The sequence below is a fragment of the Bombus huntii genome, chromosome 12, assembly GCF_024542735.1.
Source record: "Bombus huntii isolate Logan2020A chromosome 12, iyBomHunt1.1, whole genome shotgun sequence".
In the NCBI taxonomy this organism is placed as follows: domain Eukaryota; kingdom Metazoa; phylum Arthropoda; class Insecta; order Hymenoptera; family Apidae; genus Bombus; species Bombus huntii.
The window spans coordinates 3,687,937-3,714,062 of record NC_066249.1 but is presented as its reverse complement, the minus strand read 5'-3'; the positions used below and the strand labels follow the sequence as shown (position 1 = coordinate 3,714,062).

The following is a 26,126-nucleotide window of genomic DNA, read 5'->3' as shown; positions in this document are numbered from 1 at the left end:
TTTCGAACGCTCGTTACAAAACGATGGAACGGGGCGTGACACACTTTGCCAGTTTCCAGGCTTGCGAAAGTTTCTTTCGAAGTCGCGCCAATCCCGACGAGTCAATAGGCTCGAAGAAAAGCGCCTTTCGTCGACGTGTGTACGACCAGGCATCGGTGAATCTTATCAAGATCGGCCCCGCGACACTCAAAGGTACCGACTCAGAGGAACCACTTGGCGAAATGGTCGTTGGTCAAACAGAAGTCGACCCAGAAGAAGTCTGAAAAAGGGCCGAGTGGACTGGTTTAACCGGGTCACAGACCGACATACTCGCTTCAGCCGCAGCGCCATCCGACAACTTCCGAATCCAAAGTTTCCAATCCAACCCTGCCGTTAATTAACAGATCCTCCTCCGAATCCAAGACAAACGTCGCGTGTGCTTACCGTGAAAGTCGTGGAAACTGTAGGATGGACTAATGGCGCGAGAGTTGGAGCGGAACAAAGCCAGGAACGAGTGGGAACTGCGAGCGATGTACGGTACCTGGTCCTTCCAGACGCTCTGTTCCATCGCGAGAACTCGCGGAAATACGCGGTGTGCGCGTGACTCGCGCGTGTTCGCGTGGCGATGTACACGAGGCGCTGATACTTTGTCGTAGCAAAGAGGAGGCGCACAAAACGTTGTCTCCAGTTTTAAACGCCTCACGGAGTATATTTAGCCGGCTCTGTCACTGGCAAACGACGGTGTGCGCCTGATCCCGCTTTGGGAGACAACTCGCGACGTTGTTGGCTTGTCTCCGAGAACGCGTACGCTCCAGCGAGCTTCTCGCTTTCGTCGACTCCGAATGTTCGTTGTAGTTAATTCGATCGTGCTTGTTTAGACTCGTCCGATGTTTCGTCGTTTCATCGTTTCACCCGTTTACGATCCGCCGACGCGACAGCAAGGGATCACGAGAGTCAGGAAACAGACGGATGGACAACGTCGTGTTCCTCGGGACTATTACTTAATAGATCGTTCAGCTGGCAGTCGGAAAGCAGATACGTTTACAAATCGCCCCGTCGCACGGAACAGCGGTAATACATTATTCCCGATTCCCGGCCGACTGTCGTCGATCTCGCGGCACCCACGCAAATAGCTACGCCGCTGGACCAGTCGTTACAACGTTCATTACTAAATTGTACGACACGGTTAGGCGAGCGGCGCTCACGCTCGCGTCCACGCGCCCGCCCATCGTCGAACCTTGCCAGTCACCGAAATAGCACGATGAAGGCGAGATAAAGTCAAGCTTCTGCGAGATACACGCGTAGAATGGAAAAACCTATCGCGGAAGGAACGTTCAGTGTCGCGTTTAATAGATTTAAAACTCTGTTTGATCTTGATCTTTGATGTCGAACGAGACAAGAATAATTTCGTGGATAATTAATTGGATCGTAAGACGAGGACTATTATTAACAGTAGAACCATTATTACAATTACGAAAGCAACTGGAGCGATCGTCGAATATTCCGAATAATTCTAAAGAATTCAATTTCAAAATTATCGTCACAGTGACAAAAGAATTCGTGTAAAATGTGCTCGCACGGAACAAGTTATTTAAGTCGATCGTCTCGAATATCTAAATTCGTGTAGATGTAGCTACCCGTGACACGACCGCGACAGCTGGACACGCGTATAACCAGCCGGCTCCTAGTTTCCACGTATCGTCATCGATCTTCGCTGAGATCGCGTCGCGGTGCTCCTCTGTTTGCCCGCGTGTCGGTGTGAGCGGAACGCGATCCTACAGATCGGTGGTGTGTACATTTGGATCGACGACTGCGTCGCCATGGCGTCGGTGATTTACGCGCGAAGCGGAGGAAATGAGCACACTCTGATCCACGGCGATTCCGTGTAGCTTTCTGCTTCACGCGATAACGTTGTTCTTTCTGATAACGTAGAAGCAACAAGAATCCAGCGTGTCGGATTCCAACTGGAAATCCTTCTTTCCACCGACGCATCGATCCAGCTGGGTTGAAATCTTCGATGCTCGGGCAACGAGGCGTCGCCGCCGGATCAAAGCTTCTCTTGCTTTTCACTTGCCACTGTACCACGCATCGAGAATGAGATCGATAAGAAATTACGTTAAGAGGTAGAGAGCTCACTGCAAAATTCGGCGACCGCCTCTCGCTGGTATTCACTTTTGAACGAGTTTGCAACAGCTCCCGAGATTACCCATATATCGTCGTTCCGCGTTGATCTCCGCGTTCATAAATCTACTTTAAGCCCGACGGAGGAACGTGCCCCGCGGTAATTTCGTTCCGGGTACGTCGTCGCGAACTGAGACGTCACGCCGCCGCGCCGACCTGGCAGCCTTTCCACGGAGAGCTCGGCTAACAGAGACGTCCCGATACGCTCGTCGGAACCGTGAAAATTGCCCCGTTTACGAGTATGGTTCTCAGTGATCTCTTTTATTTTCTACCTGATGCTCACCGTAAAATCACCGGTCTATGAAGCAACGTACCGATTATATTGTGCGAAAGAATGAAACGAAAGTTATAGCGGAGAACAAGACGAGAATGGAATATTTCTCAGCCAGGGATTAGACGTTTATCTCTTAGCATCTGATCCCGATTCGTTCGAAGAGTAGCGAGTTGTCGCGTTCCTGCATGACTAGTCGAATCTTGTCGCCGGACCAATTCACGCCGTACATAGCGCGCCGTGAAAGAATCGCAAAACGAGATCACAGCGCGTCGAAAACGCAGCGTCCCATTCGACGAAACAACGAGACGTTAAACGAACGTAACATTGACTTATGCGCGTGGTGTTGCTGGAAGACGCGCGTCGCGATTCGTGTGCGCTTCGCCTAGCCTTGACGCGAATAAACGCGCGACTGGTATAGTGGTCGCTTTGTCCGACGAAGAAGCAGCAGCAGCAGCAGCAAGAGATACAGAACTGGCGATATTGTCTCGCGATTTGATCGACGAAAGGGTCAATGGAAGGATGCGTGGTGTATCCGTTGGCGCGATACAAAGCGCGCAATTGTAAACGTCTCGCGTAAGGTGTAATTTATTTGAAGATTAAGTCGCGAACGTTGAAAGCGCGTAACATCCGCACTTCCCGCACGAGCTCCATTATCCTCCGCACATCTTTCAATGGAAGTACGGAAGCTTGTCGCAAGGACCAAGCGCGACTATCACTGGTCCCGGTGACACGACAACAAGTCATGGACCCGCGAAGGTGGACTACGGCGTGAAACGGAAGGAACGTTGATTTATGAACGGTAGCCGGTCACAGTGTGTACAAGTCTCGTCTAATCGCTACAATACCCGCTGGCTGTTGCCTCTGTGCGCCATTGGAAGATGACAAACGCCGACCGACAAACACGTCAAACGGAACACAGCCGTATGGAACGACGTCGTCCCCAGGACGGAATCATTAATCCTTCTAATTGCCACTCGGAGGCCACGCCGTGTTTTTCTTCGCGGTTCCGGTCTATCTTTTCCCTCCGCTATCGGTTTCTTTCGCTCGGGTCTCTTTCGACCCGTTCTAACCGCGGAACCGACGAGGACGAATGCTGCCGAGGAGGATGGGGGACGAAAACAAACCGTGGCTTCTTTTGACCGATTCGGGTGGAAGGGAGAATTAGGGAGAGCCAGAGATATATACTATATACCCGCAGCTTGGTAACACATTCGGTCGACAGATGTAGGATTGTTTATTTGATTAGCACGGCCATTAATCAGAAAGCCCGGAGCCACCCTGAAGCGGAGGTGCGTCCTATTAACGAGCTATAGGAGCGTCTGCCTTTCTCTTATTGCAACCAGAATACCAGGGGAAAGCGAGTGGAATCTACCCTGGCCCCGCCAGACAGATATGAAAATGCTTTTTACGTGAATCGTGCTTCGTTTCGAGCTTCCTCTCGATTACGCTCGCGTGATGTCTCGCTTTGTCGTTATGGGGGGCAAGACGCCCCTCATGGTATATTTATCGCGTTTCTCTGATAAATTAATACGCGGATGAAGATTGGATTGGATAGGAGAGTAGATAGCTGCTAACAATAATTGGCGCTCTATAAGTGGAGCAAGTCTCGATTAAAAATCGATATCGTGGATAAAGTTTAATCAACCGTCCCTCGTGTTTTTATTCGACTCGCATCGTTGGAAATGGAGACGCACGAGGTTTCCAAACGAACGACGTTTCCAGATGTCAGGAAGCAATCGCGTTCCATTAAGTTTGAAGCGCGCGGGCAAACATTCGATCGGCTTTAATCCAGTTCGACGCATAAATTTAGCCGTTTCGGGGACGGCGGAAGCGAGTCGTTTTCTTCCGAAACTACGGCGCTCGTTTGCGAACAGAGACGGCGCGCACGGCTCGTTAAACGACAGCCCCTATATTTACACGACCTGATTCTCGACCAGCCACCACAAGATTCGACCGCAACGAATCCGAATCCGCCGGTTCGTCGGCGCGACGGGACGCTGCGGTTCGCGCGGAATTTTTTTCCGTCGGTGGTCGCGCCATCCAGACGAGAAATCGAAAATTCTACTGCACGGTTTCGTGCTACCGTGAAAATCACCAGCGTTCCTCGTTCCGCGGCTCGGCGCGGCCGCCAAAACTCGATTCGACATGTCCGAAACTGCATCGGTGTTCGCTCGAGCCTGAAATTCAACGTTGTCTCTCGTTGCTTTAGCTATTGCTACGTCCCCTATGAAGGATGAATACATACTTGATAAAGGTACGCTTTTTAACGTTTGAAAAGCTCGGTGTTTCTCTTACGGTTGCTTCGATGGATGAAAGCGGTTAAAAAGAGCGGCAGGAAACGCGACTAAGAAGCTCGCGGCCGACAATTCGAACGAGTTTAAACGGAATCCTCGAGACACGGAACACGAGGGGTGGAAAAAGGTGGAAAACGCGGCAAGGGCTGACGAAGACTGCAAGCAGACACAAAGAACGGCGTAGCACGGTGGTTAATGAGTCGTCCAGTCGCTCTTCTTAGCTTTCTGTTCGCGTGGACACCGAACGAAAGCCCCGGGCTGCCCTTTGCGTCCCTTAAGACCAGAAACCTACCCCCTTGCCGGTATGAGAACCAACGGAATCGTGGACGAGGAAAGCAAGGAAAAAGACAGAGAGGCCGGTTCTGTGTCTGAGGCTTATATATCTGCCGGAACTAATTGTCCCATAATTCACTCTGTCCGGCAGTAACGTTGCTCTCTGCTTATCCGCCGCTGCTTCTTTCCTTTCTTCTCTATCTCCTTCTTCTTCTTCTTCTTCTTCAGCGCCTCCTTCGTCTTCTTTTTTCGTCGCTACTGCTGTTGCCTCCTCTTTCTTCCTTGTTCTTTCTTTCGATTCCAGCATCCCCCGTGTACGCAGCAGACATTTGGCTTCTGCCTCGTTGTCTTCCCTCGCGCACCGCGGCTACACAGACACGACCGTCTCTGTTTCCTGCTCGGTGTCTAGACCGATTATTCTTCTCGCGGATCTACGCTCCAGTCACCCGATTTTATACTCCTCGAATCCGATACTCGATAACGTTTAATCTGTGTAAATATCCATCCAGACACATGTATTTTCAAGGCGTTAATTTGCAAGCGAATACGGTGTCAGAAACCGTAATGCTTGAGGTGGAACAAGACGTTTCGAAAACTTTGTTTCGAAATTGATTTCGTTCCTTGTAACCTGCAAAGTCTTCAGCCACCGGTCCACAGGCGCATCAGATTTTCCGTAAATTCGCCATTCGCTTCGGAAACGCTATCACGAGCCGTTACTTCCGTGAAGCTGGCCAGACGACCGACGCTAATGCACTTTTGCGGCTAACTGTGGCGCACAAGGCTCTTCCTTACCCAGGATGCCACTTCCTCTTCCTCCGAGCCACCCTCGGACAATCTAAGGAGAAGCGTGTCTGCTGTTCTCGCGGCGCGCCAACAGACTCGACTTTTCTCTCCGACGACCCGTACGATCGATCGGCTTACTCTGCCGATTGACCAGTTTGTTTGCTTTCGTTAATTCGTCGAGTCACGTACGGCCAGTAAAGCCTCGCCGAAAATGCAGAGCACGTTGACCGCGCGTGGCTTCTCATGACGAAAGCGCCACTTGACCGGTTCACGGATTAAATCGTTTCGCCGTTAACTCGATTTCCGCAACGTTGAAACTTCTTCAACTCGCGTATGTGATAAAAGTAATTTCAGAATCGCTGTAAAAGGTAGCAACGGTGAAAAAATACAGCCTTGAGTCGTTAAAAAAGCCAAAGTGGTCTCTACCTCTTGGAAACTTAATTTTCTGAAACACTTCACCGCTAGGCAAACACGTCATTCCAAACAATACGGCGGAATAACTGACGAAGCGCGTTCACGAACGCTCTTGCTGGAAAGTGTGCCCAGTTCTACGTTCCGAGGGCTGCTCTTTCCTCGCGGAAGGGGATTAAACTGGTGTCTCTGTTCCACCTGGGTCTCGTGCAGCCTGTCCTTGAAGACCAAGTCCGTGACTCCGTCAAGTTTCCGCGAAGTTCAACCGACGACCTTCCCCGATGGACGAGTTGTCCAGAAGTAGACGCGGCGGACAGATACTCATCGTTCATCCACGGCGTATGAATAACGTAGAAGTTTGCTCAGCGTGAAGGGAAGGCGGACGGGGATCGAGGAAAGGACGGAACTGAACGCTGGCCACGTAACTTTCATACATAAGTAAGCGAGACAGGACTATGAGGCCAGCGATCTCCGGTGGAGTTTTAGTTTGCGCTGCAGTATTTTCTACGGGAAAGTGGCAGACGCCCCTGTTCTTCGCCAGCGGTCTTAGCTCGACGCCGTCATCCGTGAAAATATCAAACACCGAGAGACGGAAACGTTCTGACGCGGCCGTTCTTCCTTCTTCATCTTAATAACATTTTTCTACCAATCATAACCGCCATCTTTAATGGAACGCTTCACCGTGATTGTACAGGCGATTCTTTTTCGTTTTGCCAGAAATATCCCAGAAACGAACGCCGTGACTCTTTTCTATCCTGTCTAGAACAGGCTGCGTGATGCTGTTCCTCCGCGACTGTTGCACGCGACACAAATGTAAACATCGGCCTAATATCGTACGAGCGCAGTCGTGTTCGCGTCGACGTATGTACATCGTGGCCTACCTGTCCACAGGTAACGCGCGCGTATATTCACCGTGAAGCGCGTACGTCTTCCTTGCGCGGAAAGAAGATCCTAGCGGCTCTCGCCAGTCAGCTTCTAAGGAGGACAATGGGATTAGCGTTCGTTCGCACTGTACCTCTCGTGTCCGTCCTTCGAGAAAGTCAAGAACGTCCGCTTCCAAGAGCTCGTATCCCAAGGTCTCTCTCGGTGTGTTTCTTTGAGAAACGTCTCCTACCTCCTCTTCTTGCAGGATCTTCTTCCGAATGAATTTTTCATAACAAAGAATCGCGTGCATCTTAATAACTTCTGTCGCTTTGTGTTAAGATCTTTTATTACGAAAGTTAAAAGAGTTGAAAGACAAACTATCCACGTCGATTAATCATCCCTCCTCCCCGTCCCCAGACGATTTACGTATCGTTACGGTTTCGGGTCCATTTATTTCACGAACTTTCCAGACGAAATCTTGCACCGGGCCATAGAGCGCGATTAATCCGAGCACTCGTGTCACAAGCTCGTAGTCCACGTACGTAGCAGACACGCATACGCACGCTCCGACAATACGCGTTGGTCCGTCGGGTTATTACAACGACGTAACACCGATATCTCCGCGGAATTTCAAACAACCCTAGGGCTCGATGCACGCTAGGTGCGAGCTCCATGTTCGCGTACGTACGTCGACCGAGGCAAGAGGTTTCCTTTGAAAACAGAAGGAACAATCTCTAGTACCTGGTAATTCGTTATCACGCAATCTCGGATCTGTGGAAGCTGCGAATTCGTTGTCGTGGTTTCTCCAGTGGATGATACGTTGTAGCTGGAGATAGTAGAAAGAAGATTCTGTGTTTACGAACGGGGAATCTGCTCCGCGTGGCAAATAACAACGAGGAAGTTAAAGAAAATGGAACTCGTTGACCCTTTATCGCGATAAGGGTCAGAAAAAGATGATTAGACGGGAAATTGGAGGTTGGTGGACGATGGAACGCGCGAAGTTTCTTGAGTTCGAAAGATGGAAAAGTCGCTGGTGTTATTTATAGCGAAATTTAGTCGCGAAATCTAGCTGCAGCTGCATACTCCGGCAACGCAAGAATAATATCTTGATTTATTCCGACGACGCGATGGGTCTGCGGCTCGAGCAAACCGAAGAAAAACGGAGGACCAGATGCCGGTTCGGAAAATCCTCGATTTTCTGCTGCTTTTGTCGCAATAAACTTTTTCTCCAATCGACCGGCAACGATGGGAGGATCGAGCGAACCGTAATTTTTACCACAAATTTGTCTCGAGGTTGTCTGAAAATATGAATGCGCGCGGCGGAAGAGTTTCAAGCGAAAATTGAAACATGTTTGTTCGATTAGGAGCATCCTCGATAAAATAGAAGAAAACGAAGTGACAAAAGATTCAGCGTGCTCCAGGAACTTTTATTCGAACCAGAACCATCGACGTAAAACTCTCCTTATTCCTGACAGGGTACTTACTCAAAGCTCTCGAAGAATAGGAAGAAAGTCTGGAAATGGGATAGCCAAGGTGATAGGCGTTATTTCTCGATGTCGCAGATTAGACTGACAAAGTCGTCGAGATGCGAATAACTTCGTCTCTCTCGTTCTCTCTTTGCTCGATAAGAAGCTTCCTTTGGTCTATCGAACGACCGCGCGATTTTATGCACGCGTTCTCGGGCCACTTGAAATTCCAAAGGAAACGAGTGAAAATTGCAAAAGAATAACTCGATTAATTGCTCGTCTCCTGTTATGTCCGAACAAACTTCTCCGCGATTGTTATTGCCGCGGAACGTCTATCTCCGAGGTCGGAGAGGAAAGAAAATCTCGGAGACAAAGCTCGGTGGAAAGAACAGACTCTTCCACGTGCATCTTTAAATTTCCCTTCGCGTTCCGCCGACTACGAAAGAACCTCTCATTTGCAAATACCGACTCTGCCGCCGATACAACGTCTTTCTGTTACGTCTCCTCGAGATCGTTTGCTTTTTTCTTGTTCCTAGGCAATGCAATGCCTGGATCCCGATTCGTCTTTCCTTTGACGAGTGGGAGGCGCGTCCTCGACCCTGTGCCAAGCAACGGTTTCCTCGATTGAACGGTAAACGGTATTTTCCTGTTCCGAAGAAAAGATTTCTGGCTCGTGTGGCGAATACGCGTCGCAACGCCATCAAACTGCGAAACCGCTGTATCCGATCATCATCGTTCCAAGAGATACGAATGGAGACCAGTTGTGACACGGTAGCTATCGTGCTAGCTGTATCGGTGCGCCTCGAAGAAGACTAAGTTGCCCGACTGGCCGGGGTCGGGGTCACTGACTGAAAGATAGACGTGGCCCGGAGCCACGCGACAACCATATACCCCGGTTCGTGTTTACCGTGTGTCCAAGTCTCGCACGCTCCTGTCGAGCGTGGCTAGCAAACCGCCCGCAGACTATGCTGAATTAACTAACGTTGCCTCTGATATTCCTGCCTGCGGAACTCTCGAGTACATACTCGTTGCCGACGTCGTGATCGAACGATGATTTCCTCATAGTCGGGTCCCTTACACATGCATTTTCCCGTGAATATTGTTACGGTAACGTTCCACGTTGCTTCGAGTGTTTGCAGATCTTCGCGAAACATTAATAAGCTTCGTGTTAATCCGTGACGACCGCTACGATAAATACTGCAACGATGTTCTTTTATGTTTCAGGTAAGCGAAAACGGAGATCTGACAAGTTGCGCTGCCAAGTAAGTGTCGAGTAAGTAACTGTCGAAGACGCGACAAGCGAAAAGGCGCGAGAGCGTATTAAATTCGCGTGGGAGGACCAAACGGGTATCATGCAACAGACACCGGTTATTAATGGACCGCGTAACTGGTAGAACGCGATCGGCCGTACGGCGATCTATCGTACGATAGAAGGGAGAAACGAAGCGTGTAATTATTCCGACCAGCGATTCGTAGCGAGATCGCTAGCCCTCTAATGCTTTAATAAAGACGCGGCGTGACGTTCCCCTTGTCTCTGCCACGAGGAAACGTCTTATTTTAGGAAACGATGCCATGTGGTAAACCGGTCGGCCCCCGGGATATCCCACTTATTCTCCTTCTGCATGAAGACATTAACACGCGAAACCGGTGATTACCAGACTAGACAGCCGGTGCTGAAACAGAAAGAACCAATCGGGGGATCGTGCAGACGCGACACCGATACTCGTCACATTCCCGTTGATAATACCATTGGTCGTTGCATTGCGTGGCCCACGATCGACTAGGGTGTGCCTATGATCGGAACTCACGCAACACGAGTATTTATTAAAGCTACCCTTAGCCTCCACCCCCTTCTGCTCGCGTCGTTTCCTCGAAAAGCGAACAATTTCGATACCATGCTGTGGAAACCGTGACTCGGTTGAATCGTGTCTCCGAGCAAACTCTATGTGTTCGTCTCTTTTCATCTTCTTCGTGTTGCGCTGTATATAGTTGGGTTAGCGGACGGTTCGCGTGCGTACGAGTACGAGCACGGTATCGAGAGTAATTAAGCGATTATCTCATCCGGTGTAGACGCATCGCGCCGTAGCATCGCGTTCCAATTGCGGACAAAGACCAATAAAGGCTACGTTTTTGTTCCGGCCGTTCCTCCCGGTGCCGACCTACGCGATGCTTACTAGCCACGTTCGTCCGACTCTCTTTCTCTTTTTCTCTTCTACGCCTTCGCGTTTCACTCCGCCCTTATCTCCTCTCTCTTTCTGCCGTTCGGTTTATCCTTTCTATTTTCTACCCTGCACGACTGCTTTCAAACTAGACCTCTCTGCGGATTCTAATTCCTTTTTTACGCGGCTCCCTCCATGCAGACGAAGATAACGCCATGACCACGCTGCTGGCTGTAACGAATTACAACACCGGAAAGAAATATTATTTCTGCCGCGGAAACGTCCATGCCGGAATTCCAATTACCGGCCAACGTTATTATTGTATTTTACTAGGCTCGCGCGCGTTCCCCGGACCAAACTCGGACCCGAACCACGAAAATTCTCGAATTTTTCTTTCGGCGACCGAAACGCCGCCGCTTCGTGCGTAAACATTCCCGATAGAATTAATATTCTGCGAAAAGTTTGTTTTCGAGAGCAATTTGCGAAAGTAGCCCTGCTTCGCGTACTTTTTCCTGACAATTTTGCCCGCGAGATTCCCACACCCTCGTTGAAAAGTGTTCTTCTTTTTTTTTTTTTTTTTCGTTGTCTGAGAAAATAAAAATTCGCGGGAAACATTATCGTTGCACGAGCGAGCGTATTATTTCGATATTTACGCACGTAAAAAATGTTACACAGCTTGTCCGTAAACAGCAACGCTGCGTTCCTATGTTTATCGCATTCTACACGCTGTAACTTTTGGCGAGGATGAAGGGCGAGAGAGGATAACCCTCTTCGGGCGATTCTCGAAAATATGACACAGGACGCATAAATTTTCGCTAACCACCGTGCTCGAAACACAATTTCTCGTGGTTTATCGTTGCGGAAGAGCGACGCAAGAATACATCCAGTCCTATAGCTATCTAACTCAGTGCTATGTATACAAAGTCGGACGAGATAGGATCGGAATTTTTTCCGAAAAACAATGTGAAACGCGTTTTCACCGTGATTGTGGGTTAACCGGTCGCGTGCAAGTCCGTGCTCGAGATCGCTCGCAGCCATATCGTGTCGTTTAAGCGAGAGATACGTCTTCTACCGCGCGATACCTCGGACAACGTGGGCTCTCGAGAAGCCCATTAAAATTTTTCTGACCGGACGCCGATGACGAGGCGTCCGTAGGACAAAGAAAAATCAGTATCGAAGACGAGGTGAAGCGTGGAACAACAAGCGTTCTACTCTCGCCTCCTTTATCTCCGACATCTCGCTTCCGAGAGACTTTCTCCGCCTATTCGCGGCCTGGTGCTACCGATCCGTTGCTTTCGATCCGAGATACACTCCGACAAATTACAGCTTGCCCCGAGCTGCAGGCCGGGAACAGTCAACGTCGAACCTGATAATGTCATTATCGCGTTACGGCAATTCCCCGATTTTTACCTGGTCACGGAAACGATCGGTCATGGTCCCGGCTAGACGATGAACCTGGAAACTAGAATTTTCTTATTTCTCCGCGGTACCCTTCTGGACACGCCTACTTCTGGGATAACGTGTTACTTCTAACTGTTACCTTCTTTCAACATCCACCACTTTTCCTTTTGAGAAATTGACTCTAAACACAAGGTTGCGTCGATTGTCCCGTGGCAGACACGCTTGAAATCGCATAAACACGCTCCACAGGATGTACAATATGATATATAATTTTATTCGCAACACTTGCAAATTAACAGTTCTTTATTCGGAAAAATTGTGTTGATTTGGACGCGCCTAGAGAACACAACAGCTAGCCACAATTTTAGTAACGGTAAGTGAAAATATTTTTCGTCTAGGCGCGTCACCTGCCCAAACTAACCGAGAAAGCGAAAAGCATCCGATCTGTCGGAAAGAATAACCGCGAGACCGAACGTAGGAAACACGAAACGCGCGGAACTTGCAGGAAGCGGGAAATCTCATCGATTAAATCTGTTCGTTATTAATCGAGCGTGCTGTGACTGGCTCGCTCGCTGGTCAATGTTCGGTCCGTTCGGAGCGTCCTTCCTGAAAGGAATCGGCGTATCCGTGTGAACTTCCTTCCGATCGTGTGCAGCAGCTCGTCAACGATAGAACGAGATCCGAGTAACGAGAGGTCGAACGCGTCCGCTGGTCTACGGCAGACAAGGAGAGAGCTGGCGAGGACAGCAGGTCGAAGAGAAAAGTCAGGCAACCGGGAAGAAACGACGACAGAGATAGTAGGACGAAGAGAGAAAGAGAAACGAGATCTAGTACGCCCGCCATATGTCACGGGGTCCTTACGTAGGTATCCTGCACGGTATCTTATCTTCCGCTTATGGCCGCGAGAGTAATCCGAGCGGAAGACAAACGCGCACGAAATAAAATCCAGACCGGTTCGGACCAACGAAACGAGACTTCCTTACCTTCTGTTACCTCTTGGCCTGACGAGAAAAGGGAAACGTTGCCGTCCGTTTCGAAACTACCGCTTCCTAGTCGGAATTACGAGTCCCCGGCGCTCTGTCGACCCGATGACACTCTCGGATACTCGAAAGTCGTCCAGGAATTCGTCGGAAAGAAATCGCGGAACACGATCTTTCTGGAGTGAAAATACGTGCGGTCCTCTATCGATAAAGTTCACGTGTTATATGTTCAATCTGAACGCTGTCTCGTAACGTGTCCGCAAGTTTCAACCTTCCTCATCACATTCACATTCTATTCTTTGATTTTCACTTCCTAGTTTATCGAATCGTTTACCATCTATTGCGAGGTTTAGAATTTCTACTAATTAAATCGTCGTGTATCACACACTAGATACTAGACAGATATCGCACGACACGATCTAACCCGAATATCAAGCATTCTGTAAGTCGCGCAACGTGTGAACGTCTGAGTATCTTTCTCCCGGACTCTAGCTCCCAGTAACATCATTCTCCAGGATAGTCCTCGACGATACAAATTATCGTGCTCCGTACAATTCTCACACGAGCCACGAATTACGAAGGAAAACGAGATCGAGCCGGGATAAACGAGACTTCGTGGAATCGTCGACCCAGGACCGGCTGAACCAATTCGTACAATCTCGGCCGCCAAATCTGAACTCGTGATAACCATACGCATCGTGTGGAATACGAAAACACGAAGAAACCTCTTCCCAAACTTCCGTTATGGGTTACGACACTTTTCAAAGAGCGAGACGCATCTTTCCCTGGCCGGCTAACGAGAACAGGATGTTATCGGTGCATCTCATTAGCAGGAGCAGGCAGAGAAGAGATGGTCTGGTTGTTGTTCGAAATTTGTGCAGCCGACACCTGTTCCTGTCAAGGAAGCCGAAGCTACGAACTTTCCACGCGTCGCTCGTTTCGCCTCCGCTCTCTCGGTTTCAAACCGCAGTCTGTCGAGGACAGTCGAGTAATTAGCGGGCCGAACAACTCGAGGAACACCAGGTCTTTAACGCGTGGCCGATCGATTACTACTCCGTGACTGTCACTTTCTCGGAGACAGCCGGTGAAAAACTGCCAGGTCTCCCGGTGACGCTTCGGCAAACTACCCAAAACATAGACAGAGTTACACAGAGCGAACAAACGTCCACTGAAATACACTACCAATTCCATTGTAAGTCGTTGGATCTTTTTCTCGTTTTTTTCATCAACGATATTGGTTAAGGTTCGTATTTCGTCGCGGAACGATGTCGCAAGAAGAAACTGTCCGCTCCTTTGTACTCTTTCTCAAAGAAATCCTCGCTGGTCGAATTATGCGTGAAACAGTGAGGCGTTGATATTGTATGAGGATGGCGATTGGTAAGTGGCTGGCTACGGAAGAGAGCGAAGGACAGTATCACGGTGGAGTGTCCTCGATGGAAGATTCTTTGGGAATCAACGAGTCGCACGTGCACGCGCGGCCAGTCCTCCTCGGTCGCCAATGACCAGGAAGAAAATTACAAATATCTGACCAGCAGGAACTCGGGAACGTGCTTCTCGCCCGAGCCGTGGCATTATCGTTGTCGGTGTGTATACTCGGTCGGTCTCCGTGGTTCGCACGTTTCGCACAGAGACAACGGAGAAGCACACAGGGAGTTCGGCTATAGAATGTTCGTATATTCGTACTCGCACGTGCGCCTTAGACGACGACGACGATGATTCCTTTTATTATACTTTTCCTCTTATTGCGCTGTCCCAATCTTCCTCGCGCGTTTCGCCTATCGTGGATCGACATGATATTAGATATGATTTAATTAAACGAACTGTCTCATCGCCGAGAAAATTAGTAAGTTCCAGCCACGGTGTTTCTTTCAACGTTGCGACCTCGTTGTTTGTCCGATTATACGAAGTTTCCATTGGTCGAATGGTCTTCTCTTGTTTAGTGAGAGTTGCTTCGCGCCAGGCATTTGTCTCGTCCGTTTTGAGACTGAATGCGCAACGGAATCGTTGGATTCCGTGGCGTCCTGCGATGAAAGAAACAGATGCGATCGAGGGAAATTACTCGGCAAACACGACCAACGATAGGACGCGACATTATTTTAAACGCGAATAAAGTCACTGTGTCGCTCGGGTGTTTCAACTAGTTCGGGTAATGAGTAGAACGAGTAGGAGCTTCCGACCTGGAAATGACGGACCTATTGTTGGCGGATTGTTGGAGAAAACGTGCGCCAGATAACGGAAAAAAAAAACGGGGAAAGTTTCGTTGCGTGTCGTGGCTGCGTATCGATGTGGACCGTATGGAAAATCGAAAAACGGCGCGCAATCCGATCAAATGGAGTCTGTGCGTCGTTGTTCGAACGGTCGATCGATTCGGTCGAAAACGAAATTCGGTGTATCCGGACTCGTGATTTCGGTGGACGTTCTAAAAGAGAGGCGAGCTGCCACGGTCCTCGTTCACTCGCCAACCATCCAGGTTATTCCAGGGATAATAACGGTCATAAAAAATAATAGGGTTCGAGGTGAATCCTCCAACAGTCCGGATGATATTTAGAGGATCTAATGATACCGAATTTATGGGCCAGGTGTGCCGCAATCCGACGCGATTTCAGCGCGAAACATCGTGCAGAGGTACGGTCAAAAAAATAAAGTTAACGTTTGATCGCGTTTGTTTCATCTTCCATTATATAAATCACAAGCGAGTCGCGTCGTCGTAATTCAGTCCCTTTCCCTCTGTGGAGTCTTACAGACGTGACAAAAACGGAATTGTTCGCGATGGATAAGCGGTCTGTCGGTCTTGCAGCGCGTGTCCTCACGTACGCGACCGGCCAATTCTTTTCGTCAGGAACGTCGAGGAGGTTGATCCAAAACCCTCGAAGAAGAGAGTTCAGAATATTAATGGCGTGGCCCGTGAAGGGTGTAGCGCACGTACAGGACGAGTTATCGCCGAAAGAAAGCGGTCGTACGTGGCGCTGGAAAGGTAGACTTGCTAGAAACACGAATCTTCCGAGACAGGTAGACCGGATCTTGGTCGGTTCCTTATTCTTTCGCAGGGACACGGCGTCGGCTCGTCCGTCTCTGTGTCCAAACTTACCCTTTGCAACGTATTTGTTTCTACTTTGCATCCGTCGATGAACGAATATCCCGAAAATCCCTCGGTACTTGGGAGGAGTCGAGAAAGTTGTATTTATTGCGGAATAGACTGGCCTCCGGTAATCCTTTCATAAATAACGAAGTATTTACGTAAGGTTTCCGGGAAGGTGAATGGACCGGCGAGTTTCAGATTATGGCCAGCCACGGTCGTCTTCCACGACAATGGCTGCTCGTGTTTTCCGTTTCCTGGCCCGTTCGGTGTCCGCCTTTCCTCCGGACCCTCGTCCTGGCACGAGCGTCTCCTTCGCGCGTTCGCTTATAAGGCATACGCGGTGGCCGTGGATGTGCGCGAACGCGACCAAAGAGGGAACCTTTTACGGGCTTTACCGTGGCATAAAGCGTTCGAATAGACCGGCTTGACTCGAGAGTTTCTTCCGTTTGCTCGCGTTTGCACGGTCGTGCCAAGCTCCGTGTGCATGCGATTTTATCTACGCACACTCGTTTGTCGAGATTCAGACGAGGCTGGAATTCGACGATTCGATTCGCAGAGCGAATTCGTTGCTGGAATGTATGAAAACTGGGAAACCGATGGAAGATGGACTATCGCACCGGCTGACTCAGAGCGAATGTAATCGAAATCAAACCAACACGAAAAAATATAGGAAAATACGTAGTTTTACGAGCGAAACAATAACAAGCTGTTCTCCTTTCGCGTTTTTTCGTATTCCAAAGTACAATATGTGGCGAGTTACGTTGCGTAACTACGATATCCCATTTTTTCCAACAACTTCCCATTACCCGTGAATATCATATTCGCGCGATTCGTTTTATCACGCAGGAGACCACGGTATCGGGCGCATAATAACGTTCGATCGGTAGAGTATTACGTCCGCATGAGATCGGGCTACATTCTGCCCGACGCAAACTCAATATTTACCGTCCGGTTCAGCCTGGTGACTTTGGTCGGCGTAGCGTCAAGCAGCACTCGAGGACTCTTTAATTAAGTTGGATCGCCGGGATGGACAATCAACATCGAGGTTCCCGCGGTTCTCCCGTTGCTATTATGAAATTTGCCGCGAACCCCGGGAAACTAGGTTGGCGGAACCGACAGCAACAACAGCAAGAGAGAAAGAGAGAGAGAGAGAGAGGAAGAGGAAGAGAGAGGCAAATCCCATGCCGGCCGGAGCGGAATCGTGTAACAGCGTGTACGCGCGTGCGTTTCGGCTTCGGCCTTGGGAACCAGTCCACGGTTTTGTCACGCCAGCTACTTCGTTTGTTCGCCGTTTCTCTTTGATCAGGTGCGCGTCTGTCCTCTCCTTTTGTTCTTCCGCTTGCTCACTTTTCTTTCTTTTCTTCGCCAGACATTCTCGCTGGACGCCAGCCACTTTCCACGTTGCCGCTCGAACGATAACTTCTTCTGCAGTTGGAGAAATCCGCTTGTTGTCAATACTGGCACGAATCCTAGAGATGACTGACAGCAGGCAAACGAGCGAACGAACGGAAGCGTAATTCGGCCAACGGTTCGAATATCACGCCGACGATAATTATGCGCGGCAAGAGCTGGCTGCGGGCTCATAAGCGGCATGTATCGACGAAATTGACCGGGATTATTCGCATATCCCGGCATTTCCAGGCCGCGTCCAGATACGAGGATATTCGATCGAACGTGTCCGCGTTCGAGCTTTCGTCGATGATAATTGTCTGGCGTTTCGCACAGCTCTGCATTGCTCGTTACGACGATTCATTATCGAAGGAACATGGCCGTACGGTCATCGACGAGAACCAGAGAAACGGTTCGCTCTCGAGGAAGAATTCAACGAAATAGAGTCGCTGCTTCTCCGGATAGAAGGATAGACGAGCGATGGATTAAACGATCGTTTAGCAAGCTGACGCGAGGTTCGGATGAAGGAAGCCGCCAGGGTGGCGGTGAGATACCCGAAAAGCCAGGATCCGATACGAGCCACGAAAGGTGACGGCCCGGCAGGAAGGTGCCAGGACCTCAAGCTGAGAGCATAATGAGCGACCGGCGAGTAATGAAGACCGCTCAATCTCCTCTCGGAGCCGCGTGCTGTCTCTTCAAAGAACATACTCCCGTTCCCTTAACTCCGATCTCGACCGCTAATCCGTTTAATCTCCGGATAATTAATGACCGTAACGCTTTAATAATTCTTGGCCTCCTGCGGCAAACGTGGTAAGCTACACCGTTTACGTCGAATGCAATCGAGCAAGTAACGTGCTACGAGCTTCTTCGAATACGAATTAACGTTCGAACAAAGCTTGTCATAGCGGTCGACATTAATTTGCATTTTCTCGCAACTACGCACAGAATAGTTAGCTTTCGATGTTTCCTCCGCATCTGTTCTATGACTGAAGAAACTCGAGTTTTGGATGCAGGTGTTTTCAACGTTTCCTCCGGACACGACGCAAAGGGGACATCGAAGCAGGCCCCTGTCATCGTCCCAGGAAGCCGTTTACCGCTCACGGTTTACACAGGATTTTCGAACGAGACGGCTTTATCCATGTACAAGACGCGTTTACACCGACGCCGCTGTATGGGGACGTGTTTGTAGACGAGGACCCTGCCTAAATGCACTCCGAAATGTTTGCGCAGACTCTGTTGTGGTCTTTTACGATGAATTTCTGTATATGCAAATACGACAGCCCGCGTGGTAGCCGAATAAACGAGAGGCCCTGCGAGAGCGTTATTTCCATCCGACCTGGACGACGCGAAGCCGTTTATTACGAGCGGAATCCGGCACTCTTGTTCGCGTTACGAATCGCTGATTCTTGATCGCTTTCGACGGATAACAAGGATTCGCCGTAGCATTTTAAAGCTAACGCAACTGTTCCTTGGCTATCAAAATGCAGATCGAGAAAACGGCGAACAGATGTGTACATGTAAATGAACGATATCCCGATACGCGGAAAGGATACGCTTTGCAAATTTCTCTTAGAATTGTTTAAAAGGTGAAATAATCAGACAGCGAGAAAAAAAAATGGGTGAACGCAAAGGAACAAGGAGCGTACTGTTAAAACAAAGTACACGTACGTGTAGATTGAAGAGGTGCGCGTCTTCAACGAGTCGACGTATTTCAACAATACAAATCTGAGGGAGTTAGAGCGAAGCGAATATAGGCATCGGAGTGGATCGAACGAGCCGGCATACCTGACCACCAATTATCTCCGCGTCTCACCCAACTGTTCGCCTCGCTGCCTGTTGTTTTTCGGACGTTTTAACGGAGCTCCACGGCCAAACACCGGCCTGCGAAGATAATTCAGATATCATCCCTTCGATATATCTGGCAATCCCGGTGAACGAGGATCGACCCGTCGACGGTCGAACGAGGGGATGCCTTAGGGGCTCGCGTGCCAACTGACGTCTCCCAAAGCGGACCAGATTATAAACTGCGGATCGCGGACCAACCCCGAGTGCGAGTAGGACCACTGCATCAGTAGCCTCGCTGGAAAAACAAAGAGGGAGGAGCATGGTGCGGGACCGAGCGTGAGATAAACAGGTTTTCCGTACGAAACTGGGAATTCCGAGACGAATTCGGGACGGCCGGAGAAAGAGGGCGAGCGAGATAAACGCGCGAGAGAGGCAGGAGGCCTCTTTTACTTGCCAGGAGCCTCCGGTTCCAAAACCCCGGAGCTACGGCCGAGGGATTAAAGCGTTAAGAGAGCACGCCGATCCCAGTGACGGCGAGGCGCGAAGCCTCGCACGCTCGAATCGATCTTCAGGGATTTCTCCTGCGTGGCAGGGCTCCGGTGTCCTCGATCATGGGGACGAGACAGGCTCTCGAACTCGGATTCACCGAGTGGATGGGCTTCTTCACGGCCGATTAAGTAGCGACGCTCGTGTATCGAACGAGTCGGCGAAAAGCTTCGTGGAAATTTCGACGTTGATCGCAGCTTTCGAATCGACAGATTCTTCTCGCGTGTTTCCCATCCTGATGATTCTTGACGAGAAAAATTTGCGAACTGTGGTAGAATGAGCGAGGAGAGAGGACACAGAAGGAAAAATTCCGCACTGCGTAAACGCTCGATCGTGGAAGCTCGTTTAAGAGAGGATTTAGTTGCTTGTTAGCTTTCTAAATAACGTGTGGCGAAGATTCGAGCGAGAAGCGGCGCGCGGTAGGCGTGCAAGAACGATGGTCCAATTAAGGATGTGCTGCCGGTTACTTTCGGTTAATCCGCGTGAAGAGCGATCTCCGGGCCGAAACTCTTAACTTCTAGAAAACTTTCCGGTTTCATCGCCCGGCGAAACTCTACCGCTTCTCCTCTCAGCCGCGAAAGCCACGAATTACCCACGGTCGTTCGGTGTGTACCCGCGGGAGGATCTCCTCGCGACGCCTGGCATCTTTAATTAAACGTAGCTTTAATCGTTACACCTTCGAGTTTCGTTACACCGTTGCGTCCAACAAAGTGCGCGACAATAAACGTTCTTTCGTTGCAAAGACTAGTCTGTGGCTACAGCGGATGCATAATTTCCGTTCTAACGTATAAAAAGCGTCTGAATAGCACTCATTCATAGAAATCTATTACGCGATCAATTCTAGAAAAATTGGAACTAAATTTTATTCAATGTCGTTGTCAGTTTCCTCTTTTTATTCGGTACGACGTCATCGCTTGATATATTTTCAAGACCTACTACCGATTCGTTGATCGTCAATGTTTAAGACCTTGGCGGATAGTCTGTACGTTCAATAAAAATATAATCGTAGAAGAATACATTTTCTTATCCCGTAAATTTAGAGCCGTGTGTACGCATATTTCGCTGCTTTGGCGTATCAAATTCGTCGCATACGTTCGCTGTAACCGTAGCCGAATAAACCGGGCCTCGAATAAATGCTGACCTTTCAACTTCCAGCCTTCGGACTATCCTAAACTATAATACGTACGCAGTAGCAAGGGCCGTAAGTATTGTTGCACGGTCGACCATCGATTAGGCCTCCGGATACGACGTGCAACTGTGACGAAATCGTCTCGACTCGGTCAACCAACTTCCCAGAAGGCTCGCATATCCGAAAACGGATATGGAGCCAGCAAGTGACTGGCAAGCGTTACGAACTCACGGGAGTGCGGATGCCCGATTTCGTCTGGAAACCCAAAAGCATTGTTCTCCGTGTTCCGGCACCCCGTTGAGGCACTCATCGCGTCCAAAGCTCTTCAAGACGTCCTCCAGACTCTGACTGATGGATTTATGAATTTACGGTCACCCCGATCCACAGGGGGTTAATTGGTGGCAGCGTGAAGCGACCAGGCCGGAATCCAGAGAAGAAGAGGAAAGCGGCGACGCGGTGGTGCACGTGAATCACCTTTCGTTTCGCGAGCAACCGGTCCTCGCGATAATTGCCGTCATTTCCTAAGCATCGTCAAGGTCGGTCCTGAAACCGGCTCGCCTTTCATGCCACCATCTCGCGTCGTTTTCCCGGCAGACCTTTCAGCTGGGTCATCGTAATCCTTTAACGACTAGTGATTATGATTCATTAACCGTTTCGTTCTGTCCGAATGGCTTCGCTCGGAGAATTAGATCTGACCGAGGCAGAGTTATAATTGCTCGTCCAATCTTTCGCCATCTGGACATGCCGAGTGTGACAGAAACGTTGTCGTTCGGATCTCTTTCTGCGAGAGATGGCGCGCGATCCAGTGGGAAATTAACACGGGAAACGGATTTATCGGAGGATTAAAATGCTTCTCGGAGGTTGTTGGCCATTACGAATTCGGAATTAATCGAACGAGTTGAGAACCGTTGAGAGATCTTCCTTCGAAAGATTGGATAACGAGATGCGTAAGTTTCTCCTCGTTAAAGCGGCGTTCACACCGAACGAACATGGAAGAACCGGTCCTCGCCGAAGTTCGTAGCGTTGGAAACGCGTGGAGAAAAAGCGACGGGGCCGTTTCTAGGTTGCAACGCCTAGCATTTCCATGTCGAGATAAGCTAATGAGACGTACGGCGGTTAGAGGTAAACACGCTTCAAGTTTCCATTCCACGTAACGCGACTGCCATTTCGGCTATTGGACCGCCGATAGCGACGCTCGTCGAAAACCGACTTATCGTCCATTCTGGTCTGGTTTTTTGCTCCTTCGCCTACCTAGCCCCGGGTAAATTTTTTTAATTCGTCCGTTTTAGTCACGTGAAACGCCAGAATACTTAGTACACTTAGTATAAATAAAGGCAACAGAGTTACAAGATACCAAGCTCTATGCCCCAAAAAAGATTAGATGGAAGAATTCGAGAGAGTACAACGACAGTAGCGTTTCGCAAAATTCAGCGTACGAGCTGGAAATTTTCGGTTACGTCACGTTCACGTCACAGCGTAACTCGAAATCCTGGAAATAAATCCGCCTGTTCATCACGAATCCAGCCCCTTTCAAGCCCCGTTTCTCCTTTTTTCAAGAGCGAGAACAATGGAAAAGCGAAGGAACGGATCTAAACGCGAGGCGGTGCATCGCATTTTTCTTGGTATATTTCCCGAGCGCGTGGCAACCGGACGTTTTGAAATTCATCACGAGAGCTACTTCATATAACACGGCGGAATGAATTATGTCGCGGCGTATCTCGCCGCGGTATCTTCGTTTTTCTCCGGTCGTAATCCTGGCCGGGCGCACGTGCCGCTGAATTCGAGGTTTAAATTCGCGGCGACGTTTCGAGTATGCGACCGCGGAACGTACGAGCTGCCGGCGCGTATCTCGCCGTGAAATAATTTCGCCAACGTGGCACCAAACCTGCGCACGATCGCTTCACGCGTTCCACGGATATATTAACAGCCACTTTGCGTCGCGCTGATTAACCACCAGTATTCCCAACTTTCCTTTCGACCGTTCGCGAATTAATCATCCGCCACTATCAACTGAATTCTAAGTATCTCGACGCGCTGAAATAGTTTTCGGTCATCGTATTTCGATTTTAGTCGTCGAGAAAGCGAATTGGAAAACGCGAACGATGGATTGTTCGATTCCTGGAGATTGCTTTACGACGACCTGGTGAAAGCGGAGATAGATCGCCGCTCCTCCATCGTCGAAGGCAATAAACACGGTAATAAGCAAAGGTCGAGAAATTTACGTCGCGGCCGATTGCGTTCCCCTTGGACGTTCGAGTGGAAACCGTTATCAGGCCAAACGAGTAGATAGCGAGCACTACGAACTCGATGGACAGTCTTCGCGTTTATCGTTGTTCGACTACGTTCGCGCGGCACTCCGCGGACTGACGACCCCTGCCAGCCGAAGGTATACGCAATTTATTCCCGGGCGATAAATCATCGTCCACCTACGTTCGTAATTTCTTTTTGGATCATAAATCAGTTGCCCGTCGGAACCCATACGGAGACGTTCGCGTAACCACCACTGTGCGTGTAGTCACGATGCGTGTAAGTACGATGCGCGTAGATACGGCGAGCGAAGAACACGTGGAAGGAACAGCGGATACCGGTGCATCGGTTACACAACCTGTCCGCTTTTTGCCAGCATCGCGAATACTCGGAACGAAGAAAAATCGCAACTGTTTCGCGCGATGACCGTTTATTAACACGTCAACCAGAGAAAATTCATGGAATCTGGCATACTCTTCTAACGGATCTCATATCGCAGATGTCGGGAAGAGTGAATAGTTTGTTTAGTATTTTTAAGCAACAAAATTTACGACGATTCAAGTTACAAATGCTATTACCGATCGAAGGAGATAAAGAAACAATCTCAAGGGGAGATACGATCTTTAGATAGAAAACGATTCTCATCGACGTTGACAAAGGGGTTAAAGAAGACGCTCTGTAAATGACCGGGAAGAATTACCAGAGGTATACCGCTCGTAACTCCATTAATATCAATTTTATTGTCGCGATCAGGGTAGCGCGTGCGCGGGTCGTCATGAGTCAGGCTGTTTATAGCGACGATATTTTAATGACCCCTTCTCGTCTCGTTCACGAACACGACAAACAGTTGGGTCAGCGTTCCGGTTGACACGGTGCCGCCTTTGAAGATCGAACAGCATCGGGGAAAATCGTTTCGGCGTCGACACGGGTTCGGGACAGCACGGCTCTTTGTACCGGTGCTGTTTAATCTTATCGACGTTCCCGTTATCGTCTTTACACGATCTGGTACGATGTTCGTATCCATTGCTGTGGTAATCGCGTTCAAACGTGAACGTGGAATCGGTCGTGACTCTCCACGACGCGTCCCATGTTTATTTAAAAGCAGGTAACGATCATCGGTGGTAATCGAGAACGTTGATCACCTCGCTCGAGCAAACGCACGCGGTCTGACAAGGAGTTCGTCGACCGATAACGCGTCGATAAGTTTCACGACGAGTTTCGGAAGAAACCGTGGAAAGTCGGTGAAAAGCGCGGTCGAATCGAACTCAGCGAGTATACATACTTTGTGATTCGAGAGTTTCGTGCTCACCGGCGTTGTTTCGACTTTCCAGCACCGGCGAAAGAATGTCGTTCGAAGGTATTAGCGCTTTATCGCTGGTTTTTCCAACGAATTTCCGAGAGCAACGAACTTCACGTTGCTCGACGCGGTTATCGCGTGTTTTTGTCGAAAGGTTCCTCTCTCCAGAGATACGACAAGTTCCTCGGTCTATTTGCCCGGCTAGATATACCGGCTATCTCGCGTGTTTTTGAGGAAGGTTAAACAAACTTCTGACGCCCGAAAACCGACGAAGATTACCCGTGTTTGTCGAACGATGCATCATCCCTTGCAAACAGACTGCGCAATCTTCCTTCACTATGGAATCTACTGGCGCGGCCAGCCCGAGAACCGTATTTGTTCGCGTTAAAACTCTTAACCAAAGCATCGATTTCGGTCCGTCTGTCGAGGTACGCTGATAACGCTCGAAAGTTTCCGCTGTCCTGGTCGTTTTTGCTAATTTTCGGAAGAAAATGAATATTCCGCGAACGATCTCGTATACAAATACGCGCTACCCTCACGAATCGTCCTGTTACGTTGCCGTGTCGAGAGAAGCATTGTCGTGCCTCGCGAAGCAAGACGAATCCTTCCCTACGACGCAATGTTCCTACCGACGATAAATCGCGGAACAGAGCACGGCAACGACCACTTACGGTACCACGGTTTCCGTCAAGCCGTGTCCACTTTCTCACGGAATGCATTAACGCCTTTGCAGCGACACGCAAAGGCCCGTCGACGAGCATCCACTCGGCGTCACGGTGCACAAGCTCCAGAAGGATGTTTAGCAAACACTCGGAAAATTCGCTGCATCACCTTTCGGCTCGGCGTTCGGCAAACAAGCCTCGGTTGGAGCGCTTCCAGAAAAGCTGTCGCCGCTCGGAGTAGGCGCCGGCGTCCGCCCATCGAGCATCGTCGACGAATAATCTGCGCGAGTCTGGCCCGGCTCCGCGGAATCCGATCGCTATCCGCCTCTACCCGCTCTCCAAAGACCTTATTCGTTTCTTTCGCTTCTTTTTTTCGACCGATGACTCTTTCCATCAACGTCTGCGGTCGACGCGCGGCGGTTTAGGTACAGAGAGAACGCGCGCAACCCTCTGGCAAAACGCGGGCCATTTACCGACGAACAGGTCGATGACGAGTACAATATCGCGAATAATACGATAACCACAATGGACTATTTCGGCATCAACCTGTTTCGCAAAGCCCGTTTGAAGTTACCGACGCCAGGCGCCGGGGCCACTCTGCTTCCCTTTCGCAATCCACCGGCCCGAACGAAAGGATTTCTAAATACTCGTTGGCGGTATTTGCGGATGTCCGCCGGTAGTCCCCGCTAGGCCTCGAAATACCGCTGCCTGGAAGCATGCAACCGCCGTGAGAGTAACGAAGGGCGTATGAGGACAGGGGATGCGATGAGGATAGGGAAAGAGGGAAAGAGAGAGATCGGATGAAAAGGAGGAGCGAACAAACGACGGGACCTTCTCTCACGGGGCGCCTGCAATCCGATCCTCAAAGCCCATCGGGTAAATACGCCTACGCTGGCCAGGCGTAGGGGTGGGGGTTTGGAGAAGGAG

General features: G+C 49.8%; 1 protein-coding gene across 7 annotated transcripts in view; it reads left to right on the top strand.

Moving 5' to 3' along the window:
- LOC126871886 (uncharacterized) overlaps window positions 1-26,126 on the top strand; it is a 229,329-nt gene that overhangs the window by 130,129 nt on the left and 73,074 nt on the right. The window contains exon 1 of one of the 7 annotated variants that reach the window (XM_050631201.1): window positions 1,261-2,102. The exons of 5 other annotated variants lie outside the window; for them this stretch is intronic. The gene's annotated coding sequence lies outside the window, so the exon portion shown is untranslated. Of the gene's footprint in view, window positions 1-1,260; window positions 2,103-9,749; window positions 9,799-26,126 lie in introns of those variants that run through there. One more of the 7 variants, XM_050631198.1, reaches the window with a different exon arrangement.